Genomic DNA, 26,526 nt, shown 5'->3' on the forward strand with positions numbered 1-26,526 from the left:
AGTCGCCATGGAGCTTCCACCTCAGGATTTATTATTATTATTATTATTATTATTATTATTATTATTATTATCATTATCATTATCATTATCATTATTTGTTTTAAGGAGAACTGTTGTTCCTCAGTGGCGTACCTAGAATATTTGGCACCTGGAGTGGATCATTTTTAAAACCCATTCTCTTCTGAACAGTCTTTTCTGGGTCTGGTGGAGCTGCTGGCCTGGTGTACAAAAGAGGAGACTTCCAGCAGACCTGCCAGACCCAGAAGGCAGCTTCTTCCCACCAGTAGCTGCTGGTGGAGTGGGTTCCTACTGCTGCTGCCCCATAGCTTTTTGCTTGTGGAGCTGCTGTGTAAGCAAGAAAGGAAGGGTATGTAGTTCCTTGCCTGGCCTTCAGACCTTGAAAGCAGCTATTTCCCACCATCACATTGGGTGAAAACCCCTTTGTGGTGTCCCCTAGTATGATCTGTTGAAACCCCACCTGAGATGTCAACCGGTGTGGTCCATACCCCTGCACCTTTCTAGTGATCCCCCTGGTGTTTTTGAAAGCCCCCAGGAGTGGTGATTCTCCTCTAGAATAAGGTACAGGGATTTGCTTTATTGTATGAATGGAGGTTTATTTACCCTATGAAATGAGAAGGGAACTTCCTGTTGCTTCTAGTTCTGAATTTTTTGAAAAAGAATCCATTTTTGGAAGAGTTCCACCCTCCCCTTGGACCCAAATTTCTCACCTCTGTGTTTGGAAATGGACAGTGCAATAATGCACATATCTCCACAGAGAAAAGTTTGGTTGAGTTCTGCAGGGCTTACTCTCAGGTCAGTGGGTAGGAGGGACACACAAGCAAGCACTAGACATGAACTCTTCCAATGTTATCTTGGGCGCCTTACAGACCGCCCAAAAGTGGGCAGTCTGCCGCCGCCGTCATTAGCTGTGCCGAGAAGCCCCAGCGGCCAGACCGCAAGGCTTCCCGGCGCAGCTAAAAAGAAGCACCAAAATGGTGCTTCTTCTTGGCACCTGGAAGTGGTGCGCGACATCACTTCCGCTGCGCCACATCCGGACGTTGTGCGTCCGAGACGTAAAGATGGTGGCGCCCGTGTGGACGGGTGCCACCATTTACTATGCGCTCCACACATACTAGGAACAGGGCTGGTTAAGAAGGTAAGACCCTTCCTAACCCTAGCATGCCCCTTTCTAACTCTAGTACGTGCAGAGTGCGTACTAAACGGTGGTCTGTAACGCGCCATGGTTTCAAGCAGACCAAATAGGAGACAGTTGCTTTACCTCTTTTGCACCCTTCTGCAGTGAAGAAATCGGTGCTACTTTGATTGACGGATGACTTTGGCTGAAGAAGAGTTTGGAAGCCGAGTGCATTTGACTCAACTTTCAGCCCCATTGTCACTTGGAGTGACCATAAAATTGGAGCTCTTTAAGTGAATTTCTTGTCACAGGCAGAAATGTGCCTTGGTTTGTAAAAGTTTGCTCTTAATGTCCCAGCCTCATTTTCAGAGTTTCAAAGGGGGAATCCAAGGCAATCTTATTTTTTAATATATGTGTGTGTGTGTGTGTGTGTGTGTACACACACACACACACACACACACACACACACACACAGAGAGAGAGAGAGTCATCTAAACTGATTTCTGTCCTCTTCCTTCTGGACTGCTTTAAAGGAACAATATCATAAGATTGCTGTTGAAGAGTCTTTTGGCTCTTTCACGCCAACCAAAAAGTTGATTAGAAAGCCTTAAATGTGCTGACTCTCAATAAAAATCTGTTCATCAGTCCTATAACCTCTCCATGTCTCATTCTGTCTGTCTCTGACTGACCTACCTCAATGGGTTGTAGTGAAGATAAAGTAGGGAAGAAACAAGCCATGCTGGACAACTTGAGCTCTTTGAATTAAAGTAAGATATGAATGTAACCACTAAATAAATAAGGTAATAAGATGGCAAACATACCCACATATCATTATCACAACAGACATGTGAATTAAATTAAATTGAAAGAGAATGTGATGAGTTCAAGTTCACCTAGATTTTCCTCTGAGTCTCCCTGGTCTAATTTGAATATTATTTGCCATGTATTAGGAATATTTGGCCCACCAGATGTTGCTACAACTGCTGTTATCCCTGCCAACTGTTAAGGCTTTCTGGGATTGATAGACATTGCAACCCAACAACTTCTAGCAGGCTACCCATTGGATCCAAAGGGGATCCATCTCCTTTCCTATGCTGCTCATCACAGAGTAAAGGGGATAGTGTAGCTCTTGGCATGTGGACAACTGGGTCAATCTAATTGGACCTGATCCACCTGCCTGCATGGCCAAAAGAACTAGAGGTACTCCAGGGGCACTAGGAAACCTTGAGTTTCCCCCCAACTTTGTTTATTTTGGAGCAAGGTCAGGTTAAGGGCCAAAAACCATGGCTCCTCTCCAGAAGTGGCTCTACATCCTGGAGACTGCCAGCACCAGCTTGGGGTGAATACAGCATTTTTACAGGTGTAGACAAGCCCTTCACAGGAGCCTTGAATCACTATGTTCTCAAGCCTAAATGCATTAGATTACACGCTTTTTATCCACCTCATAGGATATCTTGCCTGAATTTATGCATGCTGTGAAGAGCTGCTGATAGCATAGCTGCAGTATGTAAAAGACAATGAATTCAAGCTGTTATCAGTATCTATTAGGGCTCAGCTATATTCTTCCAGTAAGTTAACAGAGGAAATGGTACATCATACATTTTATTTGATTTTTATTCCACTTTTCTTCCAAGGAACTCTGTGTAGCTCCCCTTTTACTGTCTTCAAAATACCTCTGCAAAGCAGTGTAGCAGCATAGCTTAATATGAACCATTGTTACTGATTTAGCAAGTGCAGCCTTATTTGCTGATTTCAACATTACCAGGCTTTCAGGCGGTTGTAATGGAGGTTGGGCTTCTCTTTTAAAAACATAAAAACTCTGCTAGGTCAGACCAAAAGCCTATCTGGTCCAACATTATGTTTTGATGTTGGTAGGACACAAGTGCAACAATATCTCTCATCCCACATACACATACCTAGCAATTGATAGTCAAGGGCAGACTGTATACCTTTTGATGGAGATCATATATAGTCATCCTGAATGGTGGCCACATTCTCCATGACTTTTACTGATCTCCTTTCCAAAGGATACAAGTTGGCAGTAATCTTTACATCTTGTGGTAGCTAGTTCCACAGTTTAACAACACACTGTGTGAAGAAATGCTTCCTTTTTACCTTTCCTGTATTCAACTTCATTCAGCTTCAGTGGATGAGCTTGAAACATGGTGCTATGAAAGAGGGAATGAAACTTCTCCATATTTACTTTTCTTCACAGTATTAATAATTTTGTATCTCTTGCCCTCTCTTTCCATAATTGTTGCACAAAGTATTTTTCAAAGCACAGTGGGAGGAGAGCAAATGTTTCAAAGTTTTTAAAAATACAGCTCAGTGTAGTGCCTAGGCATAGGAGGCGATTCAGCACAAACAACTTTTATGGGACCAGCCCTACCATTAGGCAAAGTGAGCCAATTGACTCAGGAGGCAGATTTGGTGTGGTGGCAAGGAGTGGCAGTGAAGACAGAGGACTGAGCGGTGTGTGCCATGCATCATCTGCCTTGGGCCTTCTCAGATTGCTGCTTGTCCTCAGATCCAGTGGGGAATGCTATCTGCATTACTCATGTTGAGATGGGACTCCACTGCCAATCCAGTTGGTTCCAGTACATGGGATCTGTGTGTGTGTGTGTGTGTGTGTGTGACTTGTCCCTTGCCTCAGGCAAATGTCTTGGCCTTGTCCCCCTCTTGTGTCACTTCTACATCACAAATCCCTAAGCTGGGGATGTTTAGCCTGGAGAAGAGAAGGTTAAGAATGATATGATAGCCCTGTTTAAATACTTGAAGGGATGTCATATTGGGGAGGGAGCTAGCTTGTTTTCTGCTGCTCCAGAGACTAGGACCAGAAGCAATGGATGCAAGCTCCAGGAAAAGAGATTCCACCTCAACATTAGGAGGAACTTCCTGACAGTAAGGGCTGTTTGACAGTGGAACAAACTCCCTCGGAGTGTAGTGGAGTCTCCCTCCTTGGAGGTCTTTAAACAGAGGCTGGATGGCCATCTGTCGGGGATGCTTTGATTTAGATTTCCTGCATGGCAGAATGGGGTTGGACTGGATGGCCTTTGCGGTCTCTTCCAACTCTATGATTTTATGATTCTGAGCTTTCTGCCACAGGAAGTCCCATCAGCCTGGCTCCATGTGCCTTGTATCACCTTAAATGCAAATGTGACTCAGAGAGTTATGCGTGATGTGCTGTGCATCAGCTCTTCAGATTCAGCGAGTGTATTCTGTCATATGACCTTTGCCACTGGCTCTCCTTGCCTTTACATTTATGGGCAGAGAAATGCAATGGAAAGCTCCTCCTTCCCCTTGCTACTGTGCTGGCAGCACGTAGAGGCTGACCTAATTCTATCTGCATCTAAGGACACTACTCTTCCTCTTGCTTGTGAACATGGCAGAAAACACGCACACCCAAAAAGCCCATGTTTCCAGCAGTGTTTGCTAACAGGGGTCTCCTCAAGTTGAACGTCAGAGCCCTGTGTGACAGAGGCCTAGCACTACAACCACCACAATGCTGTCACTCAGCATTATGGATTGTGAATCAATCCTCTGTACATTTAATTTGTATTGATTGGTTATAGTTACATCCTAACCCACATACATCCACCTTAAGGTTTGCAGTGGTGGACACTGTTCTTCTGCCCATTTTTATCCCTATAACAGCCCTGCAAGGTAGGTCAGGCTGGGAGAATGTGTCTGGCTCATGTAAAGGATTAGACTCTGGGCCTCCTCATCCTCATCCAACATGCTAAGAATTGTACTGCACAGTCTGTCATAGAGGGATGGATTGTCAAGGTTTGAATTACTAGGATCCCAGAGTGGGGCTAAGGAGTGAATTCAGATGAGAAAGAGTGATTAGGCCACACTGGAAGGTGGAGGCAGAGCAACAACATGGATCAGAAGTGTGGCTGGGCAGAATCTCTTGATTCATGAGCCCAAATGGGAATTTCCTGACATTTTAGGCTTAGTATGGATTTCTTAACAGGAAATCATTTATTGGCTGGACCATAGTGGCTGGTTATCCTCTACTGAAATAGAATGAAACCACCAAACCTGTTGTTTTTTTCTTCCATTCTCCCCTTAGGTCTGGTAATGGCTAAGCTAGATCTTCCATTCCATAGCCAGATTTGGGCTGATGACATTAGGATGGCATATGTACTTCAAATGACATTGCAAGAGGAGGTATTCCAGATGCAGCTCGATTCTCCCAGCCAATGGTTGGGTGCAGGGCTGTGGCCAGGCATGTTTTGGTTGCCCTTGACACCCAGGAGTGACAGAGGAGCCTTTTGCTGGGGATAGAAGCTACATGCGTCTCTGGTGCAACAACAGCTGAAATGCTCTTGAGGACAGCCCTTTACCTTAATAAATGGCTACAAGAATGGAACTATGTCTAGATGCCCCCAGCTGCTCTTACACATGAAGAAAAAAGAGGGATCAATTGAGGGTGGGGGCTTCTGCTCCCTCTAATGATGGATGGCTTATGCTCTGCCAACATGCTTGATGGGTCGAGGTAAGTGGTGCATGTCAGTCACTGAGGCTTGGGGACGTTGAAGGAGAAATTCCACCTCAACATTAAGAAGAACTTCTTAGCAGTAGGAGTGGTTCGACAGTGGAACACACTCCCTCAGATGATGATGGAGTCTTCTTCCTTAGAAGTCTTCAGAGGCTGGATGGCCATCTGTTAAGAAAGCTTTGCATGGCAGGGGCTGGACTGGTTGGCCCTAGTAGTCTCTTCCAACTTTATGATTCAAAGGAGATTATCACACTCTTTTTAAAGCAACATATCCCCGAAGGGATAGAGGCACATTTGATTTTAAAAACAGGTCTTATCGCCTTCACCCCTGGTTGGGCAAATGAAGCCTGTATACAGCCCGGATGTCACTCAAGCTTGTTCTGTGGCTTTTCAAGAATGAGAAAATCCCATTTTTGAAAAGCTGCAAAATAGGCCTGGCTGGCACTCAGGCTATATACAGGCTGCATTTGCTGGCATCTGGGCTGTATACCATTGAACCTCAGTTAGAAAACCTCCAAAGATGGAGAATCCTCCACACTCCCAAGGCAGCATATTCCAGTGTTGAACAGCATTTACTGTCAGGAAGTTCTTTCTAATATCAAGGTGGGATCTTTTTTCCTGTAGTTTGAATTTCTTGCTCATGGTCCTGTTCTTTGGAGCTGCAGAAAACAAACTTACTCCATCTTCAGTATGATATCAGTATGACAGTAGGAACTAGAAAAGTTCTGGAAGTGTGAAGCTCTATCATTGTACAGGTTAGGGGTGTATCTACACTATAGAAGTAATGCAGTTTGAAACCACTTTAAGTGCTATAGCTCCATCTGATAGAATCCTTGATTAATAGTTTTACAAGGCCTTCTCTGCCAAAGAATGTTGGTGCTTCACAAAACTATAAATCCCAGGATTCTGCAGGATGGAGCCATGGCAGTTGAAGTGATGTCAAACTGTTTTATTTCAATAGTCAAGAAGCACGTTAGGAATGCCCATGTCATTGTATTTTCAGTTTTGATGTATGGTTGTGGAAACTAGTCAGAGAAGAAAGCTGATAGAAAGAAAATCAACTCATTTGAAATGTGCTGGGTAATAGTTCTACAGATACCGTGGACTGCTAAAAAGACAAATAAATGGGTCCTAGAGCAAATCAAGTCTGAACCCTCTCTAGAAGCCAATATGGCTAAACTAAGACTGTCACACTTTGGACATATCATGAGTTGACATGACTCACTAAAGACAATAATGCCTGGTAAGGTAGCAGGTAAAGAGGAAGACGACATTCCAGATGGATGGACTCAAGCTATAGCCCTGCATCATCAAGACTTGATTAGGGCTGTTCATGACAAGGTGACTTAGAGGTTTCCATAAGTGAAAATCAACAATGTTCAAGATCCTGCACCATCAGATGTAACTATGATGATGGAGCTCTGTCATCATAGTTACATCTGACAATGCCTTGGCCCCCAAACACTTCTTATTCAGCCTGGTAATATCCAACTAAAAGATTTCCAAAGTGCTGCAGATTTGGGCATTGGGAAATGGAACTTGTAATGTTCTCTCAATTGCTGGGCACATCAAGAACAGGCACCTGGAGACATTCCTAGGGGTTCTGTCATAACTGCTTGTCTCAATGCACCACATGATGAAGAGAACATTGTAGAAGTCATTTCCAGTGCCCTGATCTGCAGCACTTTTGAAACACTTCAGCTTGGGCAATGCCAGCCTGAAAAGGCTGGTTTGGGCAAGGGGGTCATGTGCTGTTCAATAATGACTGCAAGTGTGAATTTGCAACAGTTACAAGACTGTAAATCCAGTTTACAGTCTTGTAACTACTGAACAGGATGTCAGCCATTATCTATATAATAAAACAACACCTCACCCCAAGAATAACACATCACAGTCAGTCATTTAAATTGGCATAATTTAAGAAATGCCTGAGAACTCCATTAAATGTATAGGAGTTCAGAAACATCTTATCCTTGTATTTATCTATGGAGAGTATTCCACAGATGAGGGGATCACAGGTTGTTTTTTTTTAAATTGTTATTATGTCCAAGACTTTCTCAGGAGATGTACTCAGAGTGTAATTTCTGAGGATGGTCTTCTGGTACAGGCAAATTCATGAAGTGGCTGAACTGGTATAATCTTTTTTGGGGGGAGGGGGGTCCGTTTATTACGAAACAAATGCTGAGCTCTAGTAGATATGCACCAGTATTCTACATTGACTACTTAGCTACATTTTCATAAGTAAATAATATCTCCTGGCCTGAACTCCCCCCCCCCCCCGCTCACTTTAAGAGCCAGCAACCTCTGAAGGAGGTCTATTCAGGTTCCAATCAGGGCACTCTGTTCTCCTCCTGCCCGCAAGTGAGACTGTGATAAGGTCTTGCTACAAGGTTCCTGCTTCTGATTGTTGCAGCCTTACATTCTGGTGTGAAGGGATGGAAATGTCATCCTCTTTTTTGCCTTGATCAAAGTTGAACAAACTTCCTCCTCCCAATACAGCTTCTGGCTGTTAATATATTGTAGGCAATAGCAGGTACATTTCTATACTGCTTATTAGTGCACTTAAGCACTCCCTAAGCAGTTTACAAAGTGTAAGCTAATTTCTCCCAACAAGCTGGGTACTCATTTTAGTGACCTATGAAAGGATGGAAGGCTGAGTCTACTCTGAGCCTGTCTGGGAAAGCTGCCAGCAACATTGACAGTAGCTGATAACAGAGCCTTTAGTTTAGTGGAAGTAAAGCAGACCTTGCAAAGAAGCAGTCCGAGGGCAGGTCAAGAATACGAGCCGAAGTCAGGATTCCAGAGATTCCAATGTTCCGAAAGTCAAGCCGAAGTCAGGATACCGGGAAACAGCGTAGTCAAACAGTCCAAGGTCAAAACAGCCAAGAGATAACGAAGTCCGGTCCGAGGTCAAGGTAACAAAGAATCCAGATACTAGGAGCTAGTGCTAGCAGCAATCACGCCGAGGGATCATGCAATAAACTCTAGCAACCAGTATTAGTGTCTCTCCCACTTAAGTAAGGGAAACTCTCCCTCGTGCCACCTGAGGCTGGTTGGCTAATTGCCTCTCGGCAATCCTCTGTGATCTGCATCTGCAAGCACTCTCGGCCCTTCTCTCTTTGTAAGAAGGCACCTGCAGGCAAGCTTCGTCTCCAGAGTCACCACTAGGCTGTGGTACCATAGGAGGCCTCTCTTTGGCACTAGGACCTGGTTGAACCTCCTCCTCTGGGGCTGGAGGATCACAGCTGGGACCTGGCAGGGCAGGAACAGCACCTGGCGTTGCCTCAGTCAGCCCTTGCTCTGGAGGAGGCTCATCCTCCTCCTCATCCTCCGAGAGCTGATCTTGGCTGGCCATGACAGAGCCCTTGGCTGGTATTGAACTCACAACCTATACAGGTAAATGCAGTACAGGCATTTCACCACTGCGCCACCAGGGCTCTGGCATGTGTTTGGGGTATGTGCGTGGGCAATTTACGGAGTTTTTACAGTAAGATTATATGATCTTACATATAGAGCAACTATGGACCTGTAACTGCAATACTAAATGCCAGCCACGCTCCTTCCCTTTTATTCATCAGAGTCCCATGACTGAGAGATATGGACAAGAATCGACATTATGTTTCCATAACATAAATCTACATTTAGGATTATACTATACCACCTTCCTGCTAATACTGACATAGTTCAACCAATATGCACACTGACCAATGGAGAATGTACATGGCTGTTTCGGCAATCCCAGAACCATGAGCGGAGTATGGTCATTGCACAATAGGCAAAAAGGTGCAACCATATATGTTAGAGAATTTACACATGTGCGTGAATTTAGATGGGAGGGCTCTAATGAATACCAGGCAAATTCATGGCTATTATTAGAGGAAGAAACTGGGAAAATCATGTCTGAATATTTCTTGCATAAGAAACTCATAGGGTCATCATAAGTTGGCAGGCAACTTGAAGGCACATACATGACACTAAGTGGATTCTGGCCAGTGACTGCCCAAACATCATGCAGTGAACCACACAGCCAAGAAAATAGTTAAACAAAGTATCTATAACCTTAGTCTGATGCTCTGCCAAATGCACGACAGTGCCACCTATGCCTGGATAATGATGCTTTCTGAAATTTCAGAAGCAAAAGGAAGTTGCTTCATAAGATTCCAGATGGATTGGGGTGGGATACAGTAGAATTCAGTGACTGTTGCAACTGTGGACCATCCAGAATGGCTGGCAACATTAGAGCAAATTTGAAGAAACTTTAAAAGTCAATATTCCCAACAGAGCCTCGAATGGAGGCATCGTTGATCTGTTCAGTACCAGAAAAAAAAGAGGGGGGGGGGAATAACCCATTTTCTTTTTACAGTGAGCCCTTGATATCTACCGGAGTTTGGCTCCAGGACCCCCATGGACACCAAAATCAGTGGATACTCAAATCCCTTAAATGGTGTAGTAAAATGGTGTCCCTTATCTAAAATAGCAAAATCAAGTTTACTTTTGGGAATGTATATTTTTAATATATTTTTAAACTGTGGATGGTTGAATCCATGGATAAAAAATCTGTGGCTATAGAGGGTCAACTGTGTAAGTGGCAGGTGCCATTTTCTTGACAAAGACATTGGATTGCCATAATACAAAATTTCATTCTTCCCCCTTCTTTTTAGCAATGACTAGACATTTGCAACCTGTATAAGCTCTCGTGAGTGCTATTTTTAAATCTTCAGCTGAATACTCAGCCATTCCTTTGTTTCATATTATACCAACCACGTGCTACTGGTTCTAAAAATAATTCCACTATAGATCCAAACCCGATAAGCAGTATTCAAAGGGCTTCATCATTTGAAGGCAGAGGAAAGAGGGAGACAGAATATAGGAAGGCATAAAAGACAGCTTTTTCGGATTGACCCCTGAAAGAGACCCAGCATTTTAATTTTTCAAGAAAAAGACCATCCAGTCCTCTCTCTCCCAACTATTCATCAGAGTTGTCTGTCATTTTATGGAAATTGATTACACATCTACTTAATGGGTTTTGGTAAATATGAAGTGAGATTAGCATGCGGAGGCTCTCTCCAGGCCAGCCTTCTCATGTCAGATGGTCTGTGCATTTTTGTTAGACATTTAAATCCTAAGCAAATAGCTACAGCAAATACACAGATCAGAGAGAAAATGCACTTGCAGCTACAGTGGCCACTCCTTACAGAATCTCTTTTTATTTGAAAACCAGGCAAATGGGGCGTGGTGGATGGGTGGGTAGACGAGTCGTTTCTGTTTGCCTTCTGTATAATGACTATTTCTAATGGTTTGTTTTGTCTCAGCTGCTTGTCAGAAGTCAAGGCCAAAGATGTGTTTAAAAAAACCATACAACACACACCATCACATACACATATACAAAAGCTATTTTTGTTGTTTTATTGTAATATCTGTGATTCTTTCATTTTGCTTTGCACCAAAAAAAAAAAAAAACAGTTGTGCTTAAAAGGACTGGTGGATGATGGAACTGGCATGGAGCAGTCTGGGACAGGGGACATCCTTGGTGTGAATTAAGTTGCAAATGCGGCTATGACACATGATAGCATTCAGCAAGAGACCCCTATCAGTTACAGAGGCTGTGTCCTGGTAACTAGACATTGCAAGACTTCTATGGTTCCTACATAGCCTTCTAGGAGTTACAAAGAACCGTGAATATGAACAAGTGCATAACTTCAGGTTAAACATTCATTATCTGCCATAGAGGATTCCAACCAAATATTATTATTGTTTTAGTAGTAGCAGTAGTAGTAGTAGTACTGTACTAGTGGTAGACAGACAGCATGGCATAGTGTAATAAGACCCGCCATATTACATCTCTAGAAATCTTTAAGAAGGCGGTAAAGACAGAACTCTTTCGCCGTGCTTATCCTCCTGACCTCCTATGAAGATCATTAGTATGGAAATAGTCCAGCTGACCCCTTGATTGATGGATGCTATTGTTTTTAGATTTGATGTTTTTTAGGTTTTATGTTTTTATTTTATTGTGGTTTTAATGTTGTTGTAATTTTGTGATTTTAACCTTGTTGTGATCCCACTTCGATCCATGGGGGGAGGCGGGAAGATAGAAATAAAAATTATTATTATTATTATTATTATTATTATTATTATTATTATTATTATTTGAATGTTGGACTATGATTCTGCAGACCAGGGTAATATTTTAAATGTTCAATAAAAACATTAAAAAAGATCTTTACCTGTCTATAGAAAGAGAGTAGGAAGGGTGACAGTTTAACTTGTCTGAGAAGGGAATTCCAGACCCTGTGGGCAGCCACTGAGGAGGCCTTCTTCCATGTTACTACCAAATGTAACTGTGAGGGTGGTGAGACAGAGAGAAGCGCTTCACTTGAAGATCTCAAAAGATGGGCAGGTTCCTAAAGGACATGGTCCTTCAAATAACCTAGACATGAACTATGTAGGGCTTTATAAGTCAAAACCAGTACTTTGAAATGAATCTGGAAGTTTCATTGCTGGTGAAACATCCAATGGTTTTTGAAAGAAGGGAAAAGTCCAGCAAGATTTGTAAAGCAGAGCATGCTTTGCCCATTCTTAATGTCTTCAAAAATCTTTCTTCCCATCCATACACACTCACCACCTCAGTGTATGCCTGTCATTTTCAGAATACCACCCTTCCTTAACAAATACAGTATATTGTAATAACATCCTTGGTGTGAATTAAGTTGCAAATGCTGCTGTGACAAATGATAGCATTCAGCAACAGGCAGGTTGTAATTTAACACAAAAGTATTTTAATGAATGATTGCACCAAAGAGAAAAGAACATGCTTAATCCTATCATAAGAGCACTCTGACAGAGATGGAATTATAATTCAACTGGCTGACATGTGTATCAGATAGAAATCTAACATCCCATATAACAAAGCGGGTGGGAGAAAATAAAAAATTAAGCAGGAAGGTGATCAAACAGGAAAGAACTGGGGGTCCCAGGGAGAATAAATTCACCAGGGAAGAATTGTGAGGTTGATAAAGGGATAGTGCAAGACCTTAGTAAATGCTGAGGACTGGCACTGCTTACAGGGATTTTGTGACCTACCCCCTAGTTGAAACCACTTCACTGGTTGCCAGTCCATTTCCAGGCAGAATTCAAAGTGCTGGTTTCGACCTTTGATCTTTAAAGTCCTGCATGGCTAGGGTCCAGACTATCTGAAAGACTGGGGTCTCATCTACACTAGCCCTGGAGCCTCATTGGATTCCTCCCGTTACCTCCACACTCTGTAGTAAAGCAGGACAACTATCTACAATGCATTCTCCCACTGGCATGAGTGTATCAGCAGTCAAAGATTGTAGAGAACAGCATTCGAAACCCTGCTCAGCCATGGAAACCCATTGGATTGATCCTGGGCAAGTCATACTCCCTCAGCCTTATAGGAGTAGGAAACAACTTAAAAGCATACAACAATAACCATAAGATGTTTGTGAAGACATTTAAAGCAGTACACAAGAGGACTATTGTTGTTGTTGTTCCTGTGGAGTTTTGCAACTGTACAGCAAAAGCACTGGATGCAACTGAATCTTGGTGATTGATATTTTTAAAATGAAAAGCTGCTTTAGAACAGAAGAGAATTAGAAGGGGGTGAGAGGGAAGGGGATAGTTAACCCCTTACTCTGGTTGCTACTTCTCTGTAATATTTTGGTCTTGCAAATCTACATAGCCTAATTTGCATGGCATACAAATAGATTTCACATAATAGAAACCAAGGGTTGAGTTGGTGGTTATGTTAAGCTACACCTCTCTGCTGCTTTTCAACTTCAAATTGCCTCCTTGCTGGAGCAAAGAAATGTGTTGCTGGTTTTTCTTTTACCCCTTTACATGTAATAGATATCTGAACCTTCAATGGCTAAGTAAAACCTAAGAGATTCTTATATTGTACACAGTCTGACAATGATAAAGTAATATTCAGCTACACTCCAAGTTAGTTTCCTTTCCCTCAGAGGATCTAAGCACTGGGTTCTGATTCAACCCTACAATGTTGCTTTCACACAGCACCTCTAATACAGTAACCTGTTCACCAGAGATGCAGTACACATTACCATGGAAGTCAGCTGGTATTGAACTGCCTGCTTCCTTTTCATTCCAGGAGCAGGAGATCCAAAGTCACATCTTTCATCACTAATAGAAGGAATATCAGGCCCACCCAAATGTTTCTGTTTTCCAACTTCTGAATTTACAGGGAGGGGGGAAGGGAATGGTAGCTGGTGGTTCACTGGGATGGTATATCTCCTCTGGGTTTTAGTTTGAATAAGATGCTGAACCTATTTGAAAAATAGGATTCAGCACTCAAATAGCTTTTTTTTTTTACAGTTCAGGCAAAAACCTGGAGTTGATTTACTAAAGTTGCCAGCCTCTCCTGGGAGAGCCTTTATTAGGAGAATTTTCACACACACACACCAACACACACTTACTTTATGAAGCCTAGCCCTACTTACACCTGCATTCAATAAAAAAGGAGTAAAGTTGAGTGTCAATCTGTATCTTGAATGACACTTCACTCCAAATCTCCAGGTGTCCTTGCTCAATAGTCTAATACGAATATGAAAGATGATGGGGTGAGGGGGGGTAACATGGATGTTCTAAAGCAGGGCTGGGCAACTCTGGAAGGCTTGGGAGTGGGCAATTTTCCATCCCAGAGATGTACTGCAGCCTGTACCAGTTCCAGATTCATCCTGCAACAAAACCAATAATTGTTTGAATTCCCCTTCTGGTTTCTTAAGGTGGGCTGAAGTGAACACACATGGCAGGAGGCCCTACACTGTGGTTCAATGCAAAATTAATGCTCCTGGAAGCAGTCATGGCTTTCATTTCAGTGGAATGATGAATCCATGCTGGTTTTAAAGGAGCTAGCCAAGGTGCTGAAGTGATTGGTAAGACAGGGTTTGGTTCCTTGGATAGCGCCTTTGACATTAAAACTAAAACTCAAAACACCTTGTGAAATCGAAGGCTTTCATGGCCAGAATCCACAGTTTTTTAATGGGGTTTAGGGCCACATCAAAACAGCTTCATTGTTGCATGAACACCACTAGCAATCACTTCCCAGAAGTTTCCAGGATTAGCTCACTTTTTTAAAAAATAGAGAGGTATCCAGTTAGAAACTGGAGGCTGCTGAAAGGACTTTGGCATTCCATGCAACCCAATGGTCACACTTTTTTATTCTGTTCTGAAGAGTCAAGCAGAAATTCCCCCCACTATCACCTTCTGGAATTCGTCATTCAGTCATCAGCAAAACTACTGCAATGCAACACTTCTCTCCACCTCCATCCCATCCACCCACTCCCACCCAGTTATCATATAGGACTTCCAGAAATCTGTTTAGAGTTCCAGAAGAATCAAAAGAGTCACAGACGCCACCACCCCCAGACTGTCTCCTGGCAAATGTCATCTCACAGGGTGACTAAGGTTCTTTTCATTCCAAAATCAGACCTGGAACCTGATTGAAATGGACTCAGAAAATCACTTTAATCCAAGGTAGCTCAGAATTGGCTGGCAACAAGCTACAGAAGCACCTTGCTTGGCCAGGGAATGTTAGCCAGTAGCTGATAGTTGTGACCTGTCCTTGTTTTCAGTGGATGTAGTAGAGACTAGCTGAATTGGAAGGGAAGCCACCTTGTTTGATGTGCTCCCTTAATATAAATTTGAAGGGAATGTTTTTGTTCTGGAAAAGCTGTGTTGTCACAATGCTATATCACGCCTGATTGATCTTAGTAGCTCTCATAAAGCTCTCATAAGCTCAGTGGGGTGTTTGATGCCTTAGACAGGTGTGTATGCTTGAGTTGGAAGGATCTGCAATTCTTTGAAAGAATGAATTCATCCACTACAGCAGCAATTCTCAACTTTTAATGTGCCAAATGTTTTTGGTTTCAACTCCCAGAAGTCCCAAACAGCATGGCCATTGGTCAGGAATTCTGAAAACTAAAATCCCCCAAACCTGGACCCACACACTTTGACTAAGATACCTGGTATCTCTGTTATCCAGGGGTGGCCAACACATGGGCCTATGTGGAACATGTAACCCTGCCCATTTTTGAAGCCCCAGACCCTTCTGCATCTTGCCCCTCAACACATTGTTAAAAATAAAAATAGCACTGCCATGGCTGAAAGCTTCCAGGAACAATGATTTTCCTTTAATACAATGCTTAACTCCATCTCCACAAACTGCATTTTGTTCTCAAGAGGGAGTTTTATGAATTCAGAACTGGACATATGGCCACTTTGGGTTTTAGGTTGGGTGGGCATGCTTCATGACAAGTCTTAAGGGAGCAAAATTTCCCATGGGACTCTTGAGCTTGCCTACCCCTTTCAACCACAATTAGGAGCAAAATTTCTAAATGATGTCTTCAGTGCAAGAATGAAAATATATATTTTAAAAATATTTTTAAATGGTTGAAAAACATCTATCTCAAGGGTCAAGAAACTCTGATGAGAAAAACCTGAACTGAAAAGAACTTTTGCAGTTCAGGACTTATTCTGTGCAAATCCAACACATCTCTCTTGTACATAAAACATCATCATAGTGAAAATGCTACTTCTCACACAGAAAATGCTATTTTGTGGGACAAAAGCATCATTTTATAAAACCTACAGAAGTCTACACCTACAGCATTTTCTGCTAATGAAAGAGCATTTTCTGTGCAGAAAATAATATCTCAACATTAAAACATTACTTTCTGTGCAGAAAAAGATGGTTCCTGCATAGAAAATCCTATTTTACATACAAAAATATCATATGTGAATTTTGCATGAAATAAGTCCTGAAACGCAAATAGTCTTCAAAAACTGCACAATTTTCAAAGGCTTTCTTGTAGTGGAAAGGAAATGTCTAAAATTGATCATGTCTCATTTTGAGAATCAAGGGTTTGTGGCCATCTTTCCAAAACCACCAGTTGGCCTGAGCAGGTCTGAGCCAAAATATTTTGTTGCCTAATACAAATGATAAAACTTTCCTCCTTCTATCTCATTCATAAGCAAACTGGACTGGCAATGACTTAGGCCAAAATTCTGCATTAGAGTTGTATAGTATAAATTGTCACATGCAGAGATGTGCTTTAATTGTACCCTTCTGCTGAATGGAAGTGTTGTGCAACTGAATGTGCAACCAAATGGGCCACATGACATAACTAAATGTGACAAATGAACAACTGAACATGCAAATAGATGCATAATCTGATGGGTAACTCAATGTCCAAAAAATACACACCAAATGTGTAACCAAATTCACAATGGAATGCACAGCTGAATTCTGAGTCATGCATGCATAATCAAATGCATACCTGCCTGCACAATGATACTGGACCTTGAAATGAATGTGAATGTTGTGCATCAGACAAACCTGCCCAGCCCCTTCTGCAAGGAAATTGTGGGTGTCTAAAATGCCACTAAAATACCAGATCAAGCCTGAACTCTCCCTGGAAGCCAAGGTCATTAAATTGAGGCTTTTATAGACCAAATCATGAGATGGCAGGACTCATTCAAGAAGACAATAATGTTAGGAAAGGTAGAAGCGAGCAAAAAGATAGGAAGATGGAAAACTAGGTGCATAGACTCAACCAGGGAGGTCATGGGCCTAAATTCACAAGATCTAAGGGGATCAGTGAAGGATAGGGGTCTTGGAGATGTCTCATACACGGTGTCAAGGTTGACCTAAGGGGCGCTAACTACAACAACAACAAAATACACCAGGACTCCAGCCTAAAGCCCAGAACAGATGGAGCAATTGAAGCAGCTTCTGGCCGCTTTGGAGGAGTGGTGTTCAACTGACGCATGCCTCCAAAGTGTCCCGAAGCTGCTCCGAAGCTGCGCTCCTGTCCTTTGGATTGGAGAAAAAAGGAGCTCAAATAATCTGGCTCCTGGTGGCATGGGTTGAGTCCTGCAGCCCTGACCCAATTTGGGAGTGGGCCGTGTGGTTGGCATGGTCCCAATCCACTTGTGGCTGGAGTGGACTCGGGCTGTTCTTTCACGCCCATGTGCTCCAGCCTTAGAACTTTAACACTGTTGATGTGAAAATACCCCCAACTCCTCCTAATGCGAGCAGCATAACCTAAAAGGTATAAGATAGGCCATGGGGAACACAAAGTGTCATCCTGCAGGGAGAGAAGAATGGCTGAGATGTTGGTATGCTCAGGTGGGATGGCTTCTGCTACCACTGCCCCCAGCATCTGCCAGCTGATGTGGTTGCCTCACTCTGCTCAAAGATAAAACCAGCCCTGAAGTTGGGCCTTCAGAGATTGAAGCTGAAAGTCTTGTGTAACACATACAACCAACTGACCCAGATGGAAGCTGCTGCATCTTGTTTGGCACATGATCCCCTTCTTCACCATTGTAGCTTACACAAATCTATGGGTATTAAAAAAGTAATCACTTTGGGGTTGGGTGAAATGTGGAGGGAAAATCATCAAGCCTCTTTTCCTCAGTGACACTTGTCTTTATGGATCCCAGTTTTAAGAGCACCTCACTCATCACATCTCCACATCTGTCCTCTAGTCAGTTGGGCTCAATGGCAATGCCTTGGTTCCTTTGAAGAGATTTAAAAGCTTCCCATTCTTCCTTTGAAATGTGGGAATAAATTGCATATTAGGGTTTGCAAAGTGAGTGAGGGGCCCTTTTCAGCCAGCCAGGGTTTTCTTCTTTTTCTTTTTTTAAAAAAAGATGTTTCAATAGGGGAATTAAGACAGGATGGGAGAGTAAATGTGAAGCTGAGCTTAGTAGTTGTCTTGGGCACAGACTTCCAGAAACCCACTACCTACGCTCATTGTGCAAACATGCAAAGAAAGGAGATGTCTTAAACAAATACCTTTTGTGGAATGAGTTTAAGAACACAATGATGGGACTTGGGTTGGTTGGGGGGGGGAAGGGAATGCCATTGAAAATTCTCCCCTGACAAGACTAATCTGAAAGGGACTCCGTAAGAAAAAATATTGAAGATAATGAAGATAATGAAATGTTGTGTCTTTCCCAACATGGAATAGATGTGGTCATCTCAGCTTTGAGAGCATGACACCAGTCGGATTATGGCAGCAGGCTTGGTTCAAGCAATAGGCCCTCTACAATTCCTTTCAGAAGATTATCTTTTGCTTAGCCACTTTAAAACCTTGAAATCTTTGCATAATGATTAATATAGTTGTTATTCAAGGCTAAGACTGACATACTTGGAAAATTGCATTTGCCAGAACTTCAATTATGAATCCTGTAAGGTGGCATGATAAATGTGAGGGCATTTCTCCCATGCTTTGTTCATCAGAAGCTTTCAGAACATGTCTTTAAAAACAGACAAATGTATTTTGTATGGGAAACTATGGCTGGAGAGGCAGCAGTTTTTAAGAAGACTAGAAGGATCATTACACATAATGTGTACACTCATTTTTTGTCTCACTGATGATCCTGATGAAACAGGTTTGAATGTTTCTGAAGCAGCAGAAACACCTGAAAAACCAGTGAAAAAAGAGGCTATCATATGATGAATGTTAATAATTTTCCACCCTACGTATACAAATACAGAACACAGGCAACAATGTATCTTTCATTCTACCTATAGCTCTCTGGAACAAATGTCAGTTGGCATCCTAATGGTTAGTCCCAACTAAAGTAGACCCATTCAGTTAATTGCTGTATGATGAGTCAACACAAAGGTAAATCTCATTGCTTTAATGGGTCTAGTCTGGACATGATTTAGTGTTAAGATAATATGAGACCAGTTCAAGGCACTCTTTTTTTTTTTTTACAAGTAAGCAATTCTAGACTTTCTCTAGTGTAGTGATAGAATCATAAAATCATAGAATCTTAGAGATGGAAGAGACCACAAGGGCCATCTATTCCAACTCCCTGTCATGCAAGAATACACAACTAATCACTCCTGAACAATGCCCATAGCTTTTACAATAATGAGAAAAGTATGGCCTTAAAGAAGATGGACTGCAATTTCCATCAGCCTTAGACAAAAGAACCAGTGGTTAGCAATGATAGGAACTCCAGCCCATTCAAAGTATTTACAGAACTTATACCCCTGTTATAGTGAAAACCCTTTTGGAGAAAAACATTGATTTTTATTAGGAGAAAGAGATACTGTATTCAGAGTAGACTAGGAGTTGAAGACACCATGGGAAAAATCAGTTTTTGCATCATTTCACAAGATAGATAGAGGATGTGTATATGTGAGCTATCTTGGGAAGGCATTGCCCTGAAAGCCAGCACAGAAATATTTAAATTAAATAAATAAACCTCAATTTGCTGTTGGGATCCACTGGGGTTTGGCTCCAGGATCTCCTCTGGATATCAACATCCATGGATGCTCAAGTCACATTGTATACAATGGTGTAGTAAAATCGTGTCCCTTATATAAAATGGCAAAATCAGGGTTTGCTTTTTAGGTTTTTTTAAATATTTTTTTTCAAGCTGTGGATGGCTGAATCTGTGGATGCAGAATCTGTGGATATGGAGGACTGGTTGTAGTTCATTCTCACAGGCGCGTTACACACGCGCCTAAAGTACGTACCGTGGACGTACTAGGATTTCCTGGGGGCGTCTCTTCCAGACGTCCCCAACCCTAGTACATACACGGTATGTACAAAATGGCAGTGCCCATTCTAGATGGGCGCCGCCATTAGGACATCATGAACACGCCGCCTCCAAACGTGGCAGCATGGATGTGACGTCCTCGCGCCATGCGAGGGCGGCTGGGACGCCTTTTTTGCAATCCTTCTAGGATTTGCATTGCTGACGCAGCCTTTAGACTGCTGCACCAGCGACGCAAGGCAGAAAGGGGCCAAGTGGCCCCTTTTTCCTCCTCCCCGCCACCGTTGGGTGTCCTTGGGGCATGAAGCCCCAAGGACACCCCTTTCCAGGCCGCGGGGAAGCGACCTTTTACTGCTTCCCCACGGCCTGGAAAGTGGCGGATCGGGGCCTCAGAGGCTGCCACTGTGGCAGCTGAGGACCGAATCCGGCGGGGAAAAGGCCGGATACAGACCGCCCCAAATGGGCAGTCTGTAACGTGCCACAGTGAAGTACAGTTGGAGATCATCTACAGAGACCTCTGATATTCTCTGGGACATCTCTGCAAATAAAGCCCTTTTAGCATGTCCACCTACAGGAAAATAGCTGGACACATCCCCACTGATCTCCCTTCACTTCAACAACAAAGAAATGGTCATCTGGGGGAGAATGTGCTGCTTACAAGGTAGGTTTTGGAGATGATTTTGGTGGTTGCATGGTCAAAACAAAATTCCAACTCCAAAATAATAAAAAGGGAGTTCACAAATACAAAGGTCTCAACCCATGCCACTCAAACTGGATTAATCTTTTTATAATCTGCATATAAAATAAACTGTGTACATAAATCAACCTCAAGTGTATGTAAGTTCACTTTAAAGGATATTGACTATCTTTGCTGAATTAAAAGGAACTAAATAGACTGTGATATTGACTATCCCATTGACCATAGTACATTTCATTCCTTTTCCCATTGATTATTTAACATTTAACAGTTTGCTACATAAACGTGGCCTTGGGGGCACTTGAAGTCCATAGGCCGAATGAGTCCCACCTGGGAGCTGTTACTGTTTTACTTGAGTCCAATTCAGCCTGCAGCCAACAGGGACTAGCACTGTTCTGACAAGCTTTTGTTGTTGCTGTGTGCCATCAAGCTCTTCCCGATTTATGGCGATCCTAAGGCAAACCTTAGCTTTCTTAGCAAGTTTCTTCAGAAAGGGTTTACCATGCTGAGAGAGTGTGACTTGCCCATGCTCACCCAAAGGGTTTCATGGCTCAGCGGGGAACTGAACCCTGATCTCCAGAGTGTTAGCCCAGCACTCAAAGTACTACACCACAATGGCTTTGTGCAGCTAGCAAGAAATAAATAAAAAAATTTCAGCTATCTCACATATTTAAGGCAATAACCAGTAATAATCTTTTCCATGGGGAACAGCTTAGGGAGCTGGTTATTGTTTAGCCTGGAGAAGAGTTGATATGATAGCCATGTTGAAATAGTTGAAGGGATATCATATTGAGGATGAAGCAAGCTTGTTTACTGCTGCTCCCGAGACTAGAACACGAACAATGGATTCAATCTACAGGAAAAGAGATTCCAACACAACATTAGGAAGAATTTCCTGACAGTAAGAGCTGTTCCACAGTGGAACATGCTGCCTTGGAGGATGGTGGAGTCTCCATTTCTGTTTTTTGAACAGACGGGATGGCCATCTGTCAGGAATGCTTTGATTGTGTATTTCTGCATGATAGAAGGATAGACTGGATGGCCCTTATGGTCTCTTCCAACCCTATAATTCTATTATTCTGTTCCCTATAACAAAATGAGTGACAATAAGAAATGTTGCTCATTTGTCATTCCATCATTTTGTGGGGAAAATGGCATTGCCCTCTGTCAATGAGTCTACTATGGTTAGCACTGATAGGCCACTATTTGATGCAGGGTAGCCTTTCAGAAACATCAAGCTATATTCTATCCCACCTTTAGAAAGGCTCTGAAAGTTGAATATTCTCAGTCAAAATGCTTGGGGGCCTCAGTTAAGCTTGGAATAAAGCTTGAATCCCGGAAGTCATTTTTTGTTAGATGTATATTTCTTTTCAAATTGTGGTCTTTATTTAATACCTTCTTTAATTCAACCAAAGTTTCTTCCTCTCTTCCCTTAATGGATTCTTCTTTACCTTGCATTTTGATTCTGAGCAATGTCAGAACTAAGCACACATAATTCCTTTCTGAGACCCTCCATCACTAATGATATAAGATCAAATAATGAACTAATTAAAATGTATGTCCACCTTCTCTTGAAGTTACCATTCACAGTCCCTAAAGAAGATGTTTTTTTAATTACATGATCTATTGGGAATACTTTCATATATACATTTGCTTAAAAGAGTTGAAATAAAAGGCTTTCTACCTTGTTTTTCTATCTTAACAGGAAAGGTCTTCATTCCAGGATCAGTTCTGGCTTTTTGCTATGTCTCTCTCATGATGCAAGGAGATTTTGCAATGATTCCAGATGTTTGCTTATCAGATGTTTTGGAATACATAGTCTATCATTCTTCAGCCACAATGGCAATTGGCAACCCTTGGTAGGAGAGTGATAGGAACAGTTATCTAATAAATCTGAAAGCATTCATTTGGGGGGGGGGGGAGATGAAATAACGTATTTCTCTCCATTAGTAAAGTCTTATCATTTATTTCCTGAGTTCTCAAAGTGTAATCTTCCCTGGAGATGCAAATAGCTGCTATGTAATGCTCAAAAGCAGACCAGTATGGTGTAGTGGTATGAGTGTTGGACTATGACTCTGGAGACCAGAGTTCAAATCCCCGCTGAGCCATGAAACCCACTGAGTGACCTTGGGCAAGTCACATTCTCTCAGCCTCAGAACGACAATGGCAAACCTCCTCTGAAGAAATTTGCCCAGAAAACCACATTATGCATATTGGAAACAACCTGAAAGCATTCAACAACAAAAGTAACAACAACAGTGATCATAAAGAAAATCCCAGAAGAAGAAGACAGTTCATTATCATGGTACTTCATCCTTTCAACTGCTTTCTGTTTTGTTTTCAAAGAAGTAGCTGTGTTATGTATTGCAGTCTAAAAAGCAGGAAGGGAGGGAAGGAAACTGGCAGCACCATTAACACTAACTGGTTTTTACTTTTGCATGAGCTTCCATGGAGATAAACCCACTTTTTCAGATGCAGTACAGAGTGGTGCAAGTGCACCCAAGGAGAATTATTACAGTGACTCTAAGATGAACCTATTACAGGGTTTCTTGGCAAGATGTGTCCAAAGGGGAATAGCCTTTGCCTTCTTCTAAGGCTGAGAAAGTGTGACTTGCCTAAGGTTTGCCTAGTGAATTTCCAGGGCGAAGAAGGAATTCAAACCCTGAGTTCCAGAATTGAACACTCAAGCTACTACATCATGTTGGCTGTCTCCCCCTTACTATATAACCAAAATTTCATCTTCAATTCAGTATACTACTAACACTGATTTATAGAGTTTTGTTATGATTAACTGCACTTTTAAAAAACTACCTAAGATCAACAGTATCCTAAGAAAGGTAGGGTTTTTTCCCCCTCCCAGCTTGGCAGTTATTTCAGTTGAATAATCTTTGGCAAGAAGCATAGATTTTGACAACACATTAAACGGCTTTTCATCTCAACAAGACAGGAAACTGTGTTCTTAAAAAATAAATTTAGCACTTAGAACAGGTGAGAGCAATTGACAAATACAAAGCTAAATGAGCTGAGAAAGATGTTAGCTACAGCACATTGGGTTGTCCTTTTCACAGCTGATTACTGAATGTTGAGATACATTTTGAATGTCTTATTATTAACACTTTACTATTGCCAGCTAAATTAGCAGTCCATTGCTTTAAAGGGAACTATTGTTCTTATGAAATGGAAGATCAAATGGGAAAGGGGGAGTCCTTGTATGAATTTTTGAAATGGCAGAGACCTACTAGATTGATACCCTTAGCCAACTTTAATATGAATTGACTATGCTAGGATGGTTAGTGGTTCAATTACAGAGTCTGTTCATACAATATTTATTGGCATAATTATATTGCTTGCTTGGTTATTGTTTTGACTCCTTTACATATGAAAAAAAGATATGATTGATTTTACCTTATTGATTACTCAAGCTAAAATTTTGCTACACATTCAAAAATTGTTCAGGATGGTGTATACTTTGATTAAGGCTACTTTCAGAAAGTTAAATAAAGACAGATGAGGCGTTAATAGAGTTGTCTCTATAGTCTTCATTCCAGTTTTCTCTTTCTTGAGGTGTTAATTTTTTCAATCAGAGCAAATGTGTGCACACTCCCACACCAAGTGTTGATGAAAATTTGGGTGTTAATCTTGTACATTGTTGCTTTTACAATCTAAAATCGTAGCATATCAGTTCAGAAATAGTGCTTTACATGTAAAATATGGGAGAGACAGAGGCGTCTTTAGGGAGTGTGGGTAGTATAGACTGCGCCAAGTGACACTCCACAGGGGGTGTCACCCGGTAGGGCAGTACACCTTGAGGGACTGGCACAGCTACTGGCTGAGTGAGAAAGCATGTCACCTGCCTTTCCCATTTGCCCAGCAGTCACACCAGACTCTAAATGTGCCCTCTAGAGGCCATAGTACCACCCTCCTCAGGGCAAGCTTTTCCAGAGGGGCTGCCTTCAGGGTCTGGCAGGGCTGCACTTGGAGCAACTGTGCCAGACTCTGGGAAGCCAAAGGGGAGGCAAGGCATTTCACCCCCTGCTGCACTGGGTAACACCAAGTTCAGCGACACCACTGAGGATAACCAGACCCTCTCCCCTCGATCAGCTTCAGAACTGAATTGCAACAGAAGTTTGATGGAATTTTGGACATTTTTTGGTCCAGTATGGAACACTGTAGGTTACAGAAGCGGAGCTGTGCCTGTAGCATCCTTATGCATTGCCACACACTGTGCATCGATGTGCCATGCATTGCACATGGCTATTCACCGTGTGAATACAACTTGATTCACATGCAGATTTAGTTGTGCATTTGGTTATGTAATAACCAAATTCACTAATGAAGTGATGTTACCTCTGTCAGCTCAAAGGAAGATCTCAGACTTAATCATATAATTAATTTAACACATATTGTAATATGTATATTTTATTGCATTTTTTATTGGAAAGTTGTCATTGTGGTTGGAAGCCTTCTTGCATGGCAACCCCATCAGAAAGGCAAGATATCAATCAATCAGTCAGTCAATCAAATAAAATAAATACATTAAAGGTATATTTTAGGTATTTTTAGAAGCATGCGATCTTAATATTTCATTTCTGGATTATTCCTAAGCTATTTTTAAAAATAAATATAAAATAAAAAGGCACCACAAAGGGGGTTAACAGTAACAATTAATGGTAAAAATTTGTTTGGGGCCTTGTGACAAGTTACATAATAAATTACTTTTTAGAAATTATTGTCCTGGTACTGAGTAGAGCAAGGTTTCCGAATGGCTACTATTCCCCACTACGAACACATAAACCCTCTCAGAAAAGAAAAATGTCCTGAGGTTAGCTAGAACATCACTGAAAAATACTTTCATGTCTGACTCATGAAAATTGGAGCTCTACCTTGACACTGTCATATGCTGATGCATCGCTGAAGTTTAAAGGAATTCCTTTCTCAACTCAATGTTTGGCTGGCGATGAAACGAAACTGAAGGGCTTGTTCAAAGTTACATTTGATAATTACACAGATAACCACCACTCTCCTTGTACGCTAGTTGTGTAAATAAAGCATTGCTCTTAATGGAAGCAAAATCTGTTGATGATGGAGCTAAAAGCACAGCGGTGTTTACAGTTATAAAACCATATAGCTATAAAATGCATTGGTATTGCCATTTATTATCCACCTGTAATTTTAAATATTGGCTAGCATTTTATATGAAAAGATATTTCAGCTCCACAACTTCTGGAACACTGGAATGTGGGAAACTTTCCTCACATTTTTTTCAGATGCCCTTCATAATTTGCAATGGATTTTGACTTCCCAAAACCCATGCACATCCCTCTCACCACATTTTAGACATAAGAAAACATTAGACCATTAAGGTTGCAGTCAGTGGAGGGATGTACTCATCTATAAAGTTCACATCTGGAGATGTCCCACTCTTCTCTCTTCCAAATCCAGGTAATGGCTAGCTCTATCAGGTTCATTTTTTATCCTTAAATTTGGGTATGTTTCTGCACATTTTAAAATTTTATGCATTTTATGTATTCTCCCACTGATGGTGTGTGATTAAGCCATATTCTATGCACCTTTCAAATGTATGCATCTTGCTACACACATGTCTGGTCCTAAGCATTTTGGATAATGGAGACACAATTT

This window comes from Sceloporus undulatus, chromosome 6 (assembly GCF_019175285.1).
Source record: "Sceloporus undulatus isolate JIND9_A2432 ecotype Alabama chromosome 6, SceUnd_v1.1, whole genome shotgun sequence".
Taxonomy (NCBI): domain Eukaryota; kingdom Metazoa; phylum Chordata; class Lepidosauria; order Squamata; family Phrynosomatidae; genus Sceloporus; species Sceloporus undulatus.